Genomic DNA, 9,039 nt, shown 5'->3' with positions numbered 1-9,039 from the left:
ATTATTATTATTATTATTATTATTATTATTATTATTATTATTATTATTATTATTATTATTATATAGCATCCTTTTTTGTGTATTTATTAACATTTATCCACAAGCCTTGTCTGATTGATTAGTTTAAGATGCAGCAGCATACCCTTATTTTGGATCAGGAAAAAGATTTGTTCGAAGATTAAAGTCTTTTTTTAAATTTGCATTTACTTATTTCCTCCTCAGGCAACCCCATGCTGCCAGTCAACTTGCTTTTCTTGCTCTTGAATGAATGAACTAATTTAAGATGTAATTGAACAATCATTTAGGCTGCATCCCACACACCCAATTTTCACACTAGATTGTGTACTCCACACAAGAAGACGAGACATAGTTTGTTGTCTGTCTCTGTAGAACATTATTGAACTCCACTTAATGTTTTTAAGAAAATGAATTTCTTCCTTTTTTGTCATTTTGCACTTCATTGTACTTGTTTGTAAAGAAACTAAATAATCTCCCTCTTGTTTTGTAATTACAGCAATGTTAAGAATATTTATTTATAAATATACCTGTGTGACCCTTGATTTACATGTTAATCTCTGTGTTGGTCTGTTGTTGAATGGCAAGACCTCAGGGTGGGAGAATATGCATGGTGGATGTGTGAAATGGCCTGCTGGAAGAGATCCATCACATTATCAGCCTAGACAACTTGAAGAAAGCTGTGAAGACGTATCTCTTTTGGCAGGCATTCCCTGAATAGAAAACACGGCTACCAAATTGAACCCTTTATCCCTCTGAGTTTGCCACATTCTATGTGCTTGATTTATTGGTTCTTGACATTCTTGATGTCCGAGCATGAATTGATGTTGATTTTAATGCTTGATTTTAAATTGTTAATGTTTATTTACGTTTTGGGGGAGGGTGGGATATGGGATTGTATGTGAATTTTTAACTTGTCAGCCACTTCGATTGTCATTGATAGAGAGGCAGGATATAAATAAAAGTTTTATTATTTATTTATTTATTACTTAATTAGCAATCCATTGTCAATGGGGAAACTTCCTGACCCTGGGTGGTGTTCATTTCTATGTACTGAGTCTTGATTTGATGTTTTTCAGGACTGGTAGCCAAACTTTGTTTACTTTCAGCATTTCTTTCTTTCTTTTTTCCTGTTGGGGTTGTCCAGGTGTTTGTTGTTTACTTGTGGATTGTGGTGTAGCCTTAGATATGAAAGATGATCCTTACAAAAGCTTCTCTTATGTTAAAGAAATTCTGACTGTAAATTAGCGCGCACACATGGTACACTAAAAATGCTCCATTGTTTTTTGGTAGCAGTGTTTCCACCTTTTTAATCACATTGGATACATTCTGTATGGCACAATGAAGTCCTCATCTGTTTCGATATAAAGAATTTGGGGGGGGGAGGTTTTTAGTGTTGTCACCTATGAGAACTAAAATGTAAATAAACTTTCTTGAACTTTTAAAATGTGAAGCTGGAGAATATGTTGTTGTTGTGTCACTTTTCTCTCAAGATTGGGACCCAAAACTTACTGGGACCCAAAGCAGCTTAGTGGTTGTCACCATCATTGTACTGTTGTCATATGTTCTTTTACACAGGCTATATAGAATAAAAAAAATGTTTATGTGTTATGTTAAATGAGGAGTTCATTAAGGCAACTAAAACACAACTTTGAATTTTTTTCAAAAATAGATTTCAGACTTGCATTTTCTTTATACAACAGTCATTTACCAAAAATATTAATAATTAGAAAGAGATCTTTAGTATCAGTGTATAGGAAATGAAGAAAGACATGCCTCTAAATATTCTTCTTGTTCATGATGTTTGTGAGCAGCTAACATGAATTATAATGGCAATTTCAAAACATTTTTGTCCTGCTGATGTTTTTGTACTTGACCTACTTCTTATGTTTCATAAGCTGAAGAAATGCTTTTATTAGCAGCTACAAAGTGACACTGACACTTTCTTTGTTATATTTTCTTTTCGAAGGAGTCTTTTTGTTGCATTTCCCCTCTTCCTACAAAAATACACTGTTACAGCTCATTGCACTTGTGGGGATTGGCAGAATAATTATACTTTTAAACTTTAAAAACAACATTAAACATTGTGGCAGACATGTTAGGAGGAGAGAGGGACCCCAAATATATTGCAGTTAAGGGAGAAAATTGACATTAACAAATTGCCTGTTTGTGGGTTGCATTTTTGTGGTAGTGCGCTGGTCATGAATCTCAGTTAAGCAAATCCATCTCCAAGGACTAATTATAAGGATCTCCTAAGGGAGTGGGGGAAGCAGAAGGCGAGAGCAGAGAAACTATCCCTATTGCAAAAATGCCAGGATATCTGGATGTTTACCTATCCCAGTTCTCTAGGTTTTGGCTCAGAGAGAATAAAAGGTAAGTTTTAAAACCTGTACAGAATAACAGGAAGAAGAACCACTAACATGATCAGAAGGATCAGAAGGGCGTATTTTAAAACCTGAACATGTAGAAGATGGGATGAGCTTGTTTTCTGCTGCTCTAGACATTAGAACACAAATCAATGGATTCAAATTACAAGGAAAGAGATTCCATGTCGGAATTAAGAAGAATTTCTTGGTCATAAGAACTGACCATCCATAGAATAGACTGCTTTTGGGGGAGGGAAACTCTCCTACTTTGGAAGTGTTTAAACAGAGGTTGGATGGTCATTTTTTGGAAATACTTTGGTTGTGTCTTCCTACATAGCAAGGAATAGGACAAGATCTCTCTCAGGGTCACTTTTTAAATCTGTGATTCTATCACATAATTGTCCTGAGATAGTTTTCTACCTGTGGTAGAGAGCAAAGAATACCAGTGGTTGCCAGTGACTTCTGTATCAGCAAGGTGGTGAACCTACTCTGAGTTGAATACTCTGAACCTGAAAGGCGCTATCAAAGACACTAAGACAGCATCCACACTGCAGAATTAAACCCACATTGACATTGCTTTAACTGCTATGGTTCAATGCTATGGAATTCTTCTCTATCAGCAAGATTGGATGCCCCAGCAAAGTACAAATCCCAGTACTTTGGCTTGTAAAATGTGGACTAGACAAAGTAACTGTTAAATGGATCTGTAATTGGTTGACCAGCCGAACCCAAAGGGTGCTCAACAATGGCTCCTTTTCATCCTGAAGGGAACTGACCAGTGGAATCCCACAGGGCTCTGTCCTGGGCCCAGTGCTATTCAACATCTTTATCAATGACCTGGATGACAGAATTGGGAGCATACTTATCAAATTTGTGTTAAAGGAATTAGCCAGGAAAGAAAAAGAAGGAAAGTTATGCATCTTTTAAATAATAAAAATTTTGATGTTTTATGTTTACAAGAAATTAAAATGAGAGATGGAGATGTGAAATACTTGAGGAATAATAAATTAGGAAAATTATTTCATGCCATCACTAATAAAAGGAAAAGAGGAGTTGCAATGTTTGTTAAGCAAAAATGGGAACCAAAGCTTGTGGCAAAAGATACAGACGGTAGATGGATTTGTGTAGAAACCAAAATTGGTAATACAAAATATATGTTATGTAATGTTTACGGTCCCCTTGAGAGAAAGGATGAATTCTATAAAAAACTACATGTGCAATTAAACGCTATAGGAACTGAAAATTTGATTGTGTTGGGTGACCTTAATGGAGTTCTAAACCCCATAAAGGATAGAAAGACTACTAAAAGGAAAGCCAAAAAATTTCAGGGCAAATTACCCAAGAGTTTTTTTTTTGAAATGAAAGATTCGTTGAACTTATTTGATATATGGACACATCTGAAAGGGTCTAAAGAGGGATACACTTTTTTTCGGATGTGCATAAATCGCACTCTAGAATAGATTTAATATTAACCTCCAAAAGGCTGCTGACACAAGCAACAAGAATGGAAATTTGGCCAAGAACCTTTTCAGACCATAATATGTTAGAAGTGGATTTTGATTTAGTTAAATATGGGAAAAGAAGCTGGAAGCTAAATGAAAGAATACTGGAAGATGAGGAATTTGTTAATAAAATAAAACATGAATTAATTTTTTTCTTTAAAGAAAATAGCGATAAGGATACCAAAATGAAAGTGGTGTGGGATACTGGAAAAGCATTTGTAAGGGGTTTATTCATACAAAGAATGATAGAACTGAACAAGTCTGAAAAACAAAAAGAGATAAAATTAAAAGCGGAACTTAAAGAAAAAGAGCAAGAGTTACTGGTAAGGAAAAGGAAAAAAGAGAAAGAAAGAATACAAAGAGAAATTAAAATTTTTCAAGGACAGTTGGAAAAAAAATAGCAGAAGAAATAGCTTACAAGCTGCAAAAACAGAAACAAAACCATTTTGAAAATGCAAATAGGATAAGTAAATGGTTGGCATATAAGCTTAAAAAAGAAAAAGAAAAAATAATAATAACTAAAATCAAATTAAATAATATGGAAATATGCGACCACAAAAATATCCAAAAGGCTTTTGTCTCCTTTTTCGAAGACTTATTTACGGAAAAAGGAAACAAACTCAATGATAATCAGATAAAGGAAATTTTTGAAAGGAACTGTATAGTAATAAAGGAACATCAGAGGGATAAATTAAATGTGGAAATAACTGTGGAGGAAATCAGAACAGCAATAAGGAAACTTAAAAATGCAAAAGCCCCAGGTGAGGATGGTCTTACCGCGAAATATTACAAAACATTTGAAAAAGAACTACAAATACCATTACTACAAGTATGTAATTTAGTGAAATTAGAAGGCAAGCCATCATCATGGGGTAATACTGTACATTAATAACACTGATCCCTAAAGAAGGCAAAGACAAAACGATAATTAACAACTATAGGCCAATAGCCTTAATGAACAATGACTATAAGATATTTGCGGCGATCTTGGCAGGAAGGTTAAGAACATTACTAGAGGAAATAATTCATAGAAACCAGAATGGATTTATACCAGGCAGAAAAATTCAAACCAATACGAGAAATATTATTAACATCCTAGATTACTATAACACTCACAACGAAAAGAAAGCTGCTCTCCTCTTTGTAGACACGGAAAAAGCGTTCGATTCCGTGAGGCGGGAGTTTATGTTTCAATTATTTAAAGCAATGAATATGGGAGCCAACTTTGTTGCCAATATAATGGAAATATACGACAAACAATCAGGGAAATTAATAGTAAACGGAGAACAGTCAAACACTTTTAATATCAGTAGAGGGACGAGACAGGGTTGTCCCCTGTCCCCCCTTTTATTTATCCTGGCCTTGGAATTTTTATTAAACAACATAAGAAACTCAAATAAAATCAAGGGTATCAGGCTAAAAGGTAAAGAGCTTAGAGTGCAAGCCTTCGCTGACGATTTAATGGTGGTATTGGAAGAACCTCTTAGAAATATTGAAAACTTAATGATGGAGTTAAATCAATTTGGAAGATTAGCGGGATTTAAAATAAATAAAGAAAAATCTAAAATATTGGTTAAAAATATCACTAATGACGAGAAAACATTATTAAGGGCCAAATCGGGTGTGAAATAACCAAAAAGGTGAGATACTTAGGAATAAATATTTCTGACAATAATATGAACTTATTTGATAATAATTATAAAACTCTTTGGAAGGATGTTAAGCGAAAATTGAACAACTGGAAACATTTGCACTTGTCTTTATTGGGTAAAATCAATGCGGTCAAAATGTCTATACTTCCGAAACTGCTATTTCTATTTATGAATCTCCCCATCGATATCAATAATACAATAATAGAACAATGGAATAGAGATATGCGAAGCTTTATATGGAAAGGCGGCAAGCCCAGAATTAAATGGAATTATTTAAAGGAAAAAAAGCAAAATGGGGGCTGTGCGCTACATGACATCAAAACTTATAGGTTAGCCTGCAACTTATCTTGGCTGGAAGATTGGGTGAGATTAAAGGACAACGATATCTTAAACTATGAAGGAGCAGTCTTGCGGTACGGATGGCACGGTTATTTATGGTATAACAAAAGCGCAGTGCATAAAGATTTCTTTAATAACCCAATAAGGAGGGGGTTATTTAAAACTTGGAAAATTGTCAAAGATAAATTTTATCCCAAAATCCCAGGGTGGGTTTCAACGCAGGAAGCTTTCGCAAATAGATGGGATATGCAATACAAATGGGTTAGGTACAGCGATATACTTGAAAACAATGTCAGTACGGGCTTAACCTTAAAACCCAGAGAAAAATTGATTGCAGAAGGAATCATAATAAACTGGTACACTTATTATCAAATTAAGAATAGATTTATTCAGGATATGAAATCATCTGGTGTAGATATCAAATTATCGGAAATTGACAAATTACTTATGGAGAATAATGAAAAGAAGATCTCTAAATATTATACCTTGCTGAGAGAAAGGGACTTTGAACAAGAGCCAATCAAGCAATATATGGTTGACTGGGCGAAAGATATGGGGAAAGAAATACCACTGGAAGCATGGGAAAGGGCCTGGTCTCGTACAAACTCCTTTACCCAATGTATAAGTTATAAAGAAAACTTTATTAAGATCAGCAACAGGTGGTATTACACCCTGGCAAGACTAAAAAAAATGGGTAAGCTAAAGTCTGACAAATGCTGGAAATGCCAGGAGACAAAGAGGACAATGATGCACATTGGTGGGGATGTATAAAAATTAAATCTTTTTGGGAAGAGGTTCATAACATAATTCAACAAATCTTTAATATCAGTTATTAAAAAAGGCCGGAACTTTATTTGTTGAATATGACCTTCTTTATTAAGAATGAGGATGAACGCAGATACTGGAAGGTAATACTATATTTGATAACCACTGCTAGATTGATCATAGCAAGTCATTGGAAGTACACAAAGGCATTACAAATAGAAGAATGGCTTCTTAAATTAAACACTATTATACAACTGGACTTAATTTCTAATAGTTTAAAAGGGGGAAAAATGAAAAAATACAGCTGGAATGGAATAAAGTGGTATCTTACCTTTAAAAAAGGTGGAAATTGGAGGACAGGCTGGCCGAAGCCTTTTTATAACTAATAAAGAGGGAAAAAATTCCTTACAGTTATATAGTTGTGTAAATAATATAGTAAGGCACGACCGGCTCGAACTTCGATCATTCATCTTAAGTAGGGTTATTTAAATTACCTTTTCTTAAATATGGTTGGGGAAGATACTACGAATACACCATATGAATGGCTAAAAAAAATGGGAGTAATACATCAATTTGTGAGTGTATATCCATTTTGGCATGAAATCATATACAATGTCAGGAAAATAAAAAGGGAGGAAACAAAGCTAGGAAGTTTAATTTACCTTCATTTGTGTTACTGTTTTGTATCCTGCAATGTACAATCTTTATATATGAAAGCATCATTATGTATTCAGGAAATGTTTTGTTCTTTTTGAATTATGAAAAACTTAATAAAAATTATATTTAAAAAAATACTTATCAAATTTGCAGATGACACCAAATTAGGAGGAATAGCTAATACTCCAGATCAACATTCAAAATGATCTGAATAGACTAGAAAGCTGGGCCAAAGCTAACAAAATGAAATTCAACACAGAGAAATGTAAGGTACTGCACTTAGGGCAGAAAAAATGAAATGCACAGATATAGGATGGGAGACACATTGCTGAATGAAAGTACATGTGAAAGGGATCTGGGAGTCCAAGTAGACCACAAGTTGAACATGAGTCAACAGTGCGATGCGGCAGCTAAAAAGGCCAATGCAATTTTAGGCTGCATCAATAAAAGTATAGTGTCTAGATCAAGGGAAGGAATAGTGCCACTGTATTCTGCTTTGGTCAGGCCCCACCTGGAATATTGTGTCCAGTTCTGGGCGCCACAATTCAAAAAGGACATTGAGAAACTGGAGCGTGTCCAAAGGAGGGCAACTAAAATGGTGAAAGGTCTGGAAACCTTGCCCTATGAGGAACGACTCAGGGAGCTGGGAATGTTTAACCTGGAGAAGAGAAGGTTAAGAGGTGATATGATAGCCCTGTTTAAATATTTGAAAGGATGTCATATTGAGCAGGGAGCAAGCTTGTTTTCTGCTGCTCCAGAGAACAGGACCCGGAACAATGGATGCAAGCTACAGAAAAGAGATTCCACCTCAACATTAGGAGGAACTTCCTGACAGTAAGGGCTGTTCGACAGTGGAACACACTCCCTTGGAGTGTAGTGGAGTCTCCTTCCTTGGAGGTCTTTAAGCAGAGGCTAGATTGTCATCTGCTAGGGATGCTTTGATTTTGATTTCCTGCATGGCAGGGGGTTGGACTGGATGGCCCATGTGGTTTTTTCCAACTCTCTGATTCTATGATTCTATGATTCCATAAGATGGAGCCATGCCAGTTAAAGTGGTATAATTCTGCAGTGGCACCAGCCTTGGCCTATTTTGATCACTTAAAGCTCAGACTACAACCCAGAACACATTTATTGTCCCAGTGATTAGGGAAGCCACAAGCTGCCACTGAGTGCACTCCCTTCCTCTCACTCAAATTTAAAGGGAATGGACCTCAACAGCAACCAATCATTCTGGCATGTAAGGCAAAAAACACACCCAGACACACACACATACACACAGAGAGACTTTAAAAACATTCCATAAACATCAATTTTCATTACTGGCATTAAAATCATCATCATCATCATCATCATTTGAAATAATAAGGATTTTACTATCTTTTCATGGCTTTCCAGATTTGCTTCCTGAGGTGAATGGCTCACTCTATCTAATGATGAAATTCAAAATAGCTTAACCTATTTAATCAAACTAAGGTAAGAAAGTCCAAGCCCCAGTCATAGCACCTTAAACTAGAATAGATCCATTGGATCAACTATATAATAAATGTAGATTGTGTTTCAAAGTCCCATTAATTCAGTGGATTTCCTATAGATGGGATTACCCATTTTTTCCAGATGCCTGTGTCTTTACCCTGACTCTATGTAATGTTTCCTCATGGAGATTAGAAATGTCATTGCTGTTTGTACTTGTTATTTATGAACATGGCACTGTTCTATCAAGAGACTGACATGGATCAGTTCTAT

This window comes from Sceloporus undulatus, chromosome 3, assembly GCF_019175285.1.
Source record: "Sceloporus undulatus isolate JIND9_A2432 ecotype Alabama chromosome 3, SceUnd_v1.1, whole genome shotgun sequence".
NCBI classification, from domain to species: Eukaryota; Metazoa; Chordata; class Lepidosauria; order Squamata; family Phrynosomatidae; genus Sceloporus; species Sceloporus undulatus.
Note: the sequence above shows the minus strand (reverse complement) of the source record.